Source organism: Prosopis cineraria, unplaced genomic scaffold (genome assembly GCF_029017545.1).
Source record: "Prosopis cineraria cultivar Desert tree isolate PC_DT_omini unplaced genomic scaffold, ASM2901754v1 PC10, whole genome shotgun sequence".
Taxonomy (NCBI): domain Eukaryota; kingdom Viridiplantae; phylum Streptophyta; class Magnoliopsida; order Fabales; family Fabaceae; genus Prosopis; species Prosopis cineraria.
The window spans coordinates 7,748,310-7,751,573 of NW_026555341.1; the positions used below are offsets into that span (position 1 = coordinate 7,748,310).

The 3,264-nt window shown below is 37.6% G+C and overlaps 1 pseudogene; it reads left to right on the plus strand.

The window, feature by feature from the left end:
* Window positions 1-3,264, plus strand: LOC129322045 (uncharacterized; annotated as a pseudogene).

Below are 3,264 nucleotides of genomic sequence, written 5' to 3' on the forward strand. Positions count from 1 at the left end.
ATGGGAGGAACAGCGGAGGGATTCCCTCTGCTGAGGGAATCAAACTCTGGAATTCTTGCATCCAAGGCTCGCAATTCATATAAAATAAATCTAAATCTCCCTTTTCTATGGCTCAACTATGCCGAGGTAGAGATGAAGAACAAGTTCATAAACAATGGTAGGAATGTTTGGGATCGGGCAGTTTCTCTTTTGCCAAGAGTTAATCAATTGTGGTGCAAATACATTCACATGGAGGAGATGCTTGGCAATGTGGCAGGTCCAAGGCAAATTTTTGGGAGGTGGATGGGTTGGATGCCTGACCAGCAAGGATGGCTCTCCTACATCAAGTTTGAACTCAGATAAAATGAAATTGAGGGGCTAGAGGGATATTCGAATGATTTGTACGGTGCCACCCAAAGGTGGGTGCATGGATGCGATTTCCCAAGTTTGAGTACAAAATAGAGAGAGGCACTCAGAAAGCACAATACAAGGACCCGTGTACAAGAATTCTTAACCACTCAAACTAATCTCAAAACAAACTTAGCTTTGACTATTTGACCATAACTGACTAAAGAGTCTGATAGCTGATGATGAGGAAGCAGAGCAGCTTTTTGCTGCATTTGCTGAGTTTGAGGAAAGATGTAAAGAAACAGAGCGTGCAAGGTGTATCCATAAATTTGCCCTTGATCATATCCCCAAAGGAAGGGCTGAAGATTTGTACAAGAAGTTTGTGGCCTTTGAAATGCAGTATGGGGGCAAGGAAGGGATTGAGGATGCAATTATTGGGAAGAGAAGGGTTCAGTATGAGGATGAAGTGAGAAAAAATCCCCCAAACTATGATTCCTGGTTTGACTATATGAGATTGGAAGAAAGTGTGGAGAATAAAGAAAAAATGAGGGAAGTATACGAGAGAGCCATAGCCAATATTCCTCCAGCTAATATGTCTATTTGTGGTATGTTAGATTTGAATGCCCTTTTTCCAATGTGTTCTATATTGTTTTACTTTTCTCCCTAATAATTCTTGTTTATTTATTTGTAACTTAGGATTAATTATGCACTTTATGGAGCGAACAAGAGATGTATACAGGTATGCTTTAGCATTGAGTGTTGGAATTAATAGAAACATTTGATTGTAGCTGTACCTTGCTACTCGAGTAGTTGTAATGTAACCGTGAAAGGGCATATGCTAAACACCGGTCGGATTTGACTCATGACCAAATTGTTCTTGTTAATTTAATCAATTATTAGATTCATCTGCGAATTGAAGTGGGCATCTGCTGAGTAATTGGACAGCCAAAAGTATATTAACGATTTTAGAATTACTTTGTTCTTCTTTTCGCTGACTAATTAATTGTATTTGCTTTAAAGTTTATCCTATTGTTGCTATTGATATTTGATATGGATTCATTTGTTTTTAGGGAGTGTTTCAAACTCATTCCTCACCATAAATTCTCATTTGTAAAGATTTGGTTTCTAGCAGCCCAGATTGAAATATGTCAACTGAATCTCACAATTGCTCGTAAAATATTGGGAAATGTTATTGGTGTCTAAGCTGTAATATTTAAACGGAAGCAAAAATATTCATATATTTTAATTAGGATTTATCATTTGTCATTTTTTTGCACAGTTTTGTTGGTTTGGCGATAGATTTTTAAGACGTAATAGAGATAGAATTGCAGCTCGGTAATATAGATCGGTGTAGAAAATTGTGCAAGTATTTGGGGTGGTCACTGGAAAACTCCTTTGCCTGGAGCAAGTATGCAGAATTGGAAAGATCCTTATGCGTGACTGATAGGGCTAGAGCAATCTTTGAGCTTGCGATTGCCCAACCAGCATTGGATATGCCTAAGCTATTGTGGAAGGTATATATGAATATATTTCTCCTGAGTCAATGTCAGGTCTTACTTGCATTCAATCATTTCATTTAAGATGTTGGTTAATTTTTCTCATTACCTCATTTTTGTACGTCTAAGTCAGAGCAAAGCTAGGCAAAATGGCAACATTATGCTGTAACCACTCGAATATTTTCTACTAAATTTTTTTTGTCCTGTGCACTGATTTACCAATTCATCGTTGACCTGTGGTTAGCCCTTCATGGTTTTAGGCTTTTTTCCCCATTTCTCTTTCCAATATCTTCTTCCATTCCTCTCTCAATGTCCGGTCATTTCTTTTTAGTGGCCATCATATAACTAGATATTTTTGCATGCATATTGACTTTGAGATTGCTGAGGGTGAACGAGAGAACTAGAGCACTTTATGAAAGACTTAGTGATCGAACAAAGCATTTGAAGGCATGGATAAGCTATGCAAAGTTTTGAGGCATCGATTATGGATGAGAACGGCCAGATTCCTGACATACATGGCAGATGATGATGTCCAATCTTATAAACATGAGAAAAAGAAGCAATGCGTTTAGCATACTAGAAGTATGTGATCCCACTCACCTCATCATGTTGTGTTTGAACTCCTTTTTTTTTTTTTAATGGAACCAATATATTTTAGTTCTCTCTTATCTCTTTCTTTTGTTTTGCATCTGCTTTAGGAGTCTTTGAGAAAGCTCTCACCTACTTCAGATCATTAGCCCCAGAATTGAAATAAGAAAGGGTGATGCTATTGGACGAGAGGCTCAATATGGAAGGTTCTTTTGGTAAGCTAGGTAATGTTGGTCTAGTCCAATCTAAATTGACCAGGAAGCTCAAGAAGAGAAGGCCAATAATAACTGAGGTTGGTCCTGCTGGGTATGTAACTAACCTCTTCTTTATTTATAAGCGATTAGCATCCATGCTTATAACTGTTGCAACAAGCACTTTGAGGGTACTTGATTTGTTAATATCTAGTTTATGGATTGAGTTTGATGCGTGGTGCGCCCAGCATACTGATCGGATTCATAATCTAAAAATTCTGACGCTCCTGATCTTTGAGTATGTTAATGTTTCCAATTGGTTATGTCACACCGTTTAGTGGTATTGCCGTATTGCAATGGATGACAAAAATTAGCTAGCAGTCTGCATGATGCTAAGTCCACTACTTTTTGTAGCACACTGATTGTAAAATGCTATTGACTTTTTTTTTTTTTAAGTTTGTTCTCGGTTATTCAGGCTTCTATTTGTTCTTCTAATTCATTTTGTTGAACAAAATTTATTTGGCAGGTTCGAAGAATACATCGACTACATTTTCGTGGATGAAGCCCAGACTATGAATCTCGAGATATTGGTAAGCTGCCTGCAAATGGAAAGAAATTGTCTTCTGGTGATGAATAAGAACGAGTCATTGTTTGAGGATTGA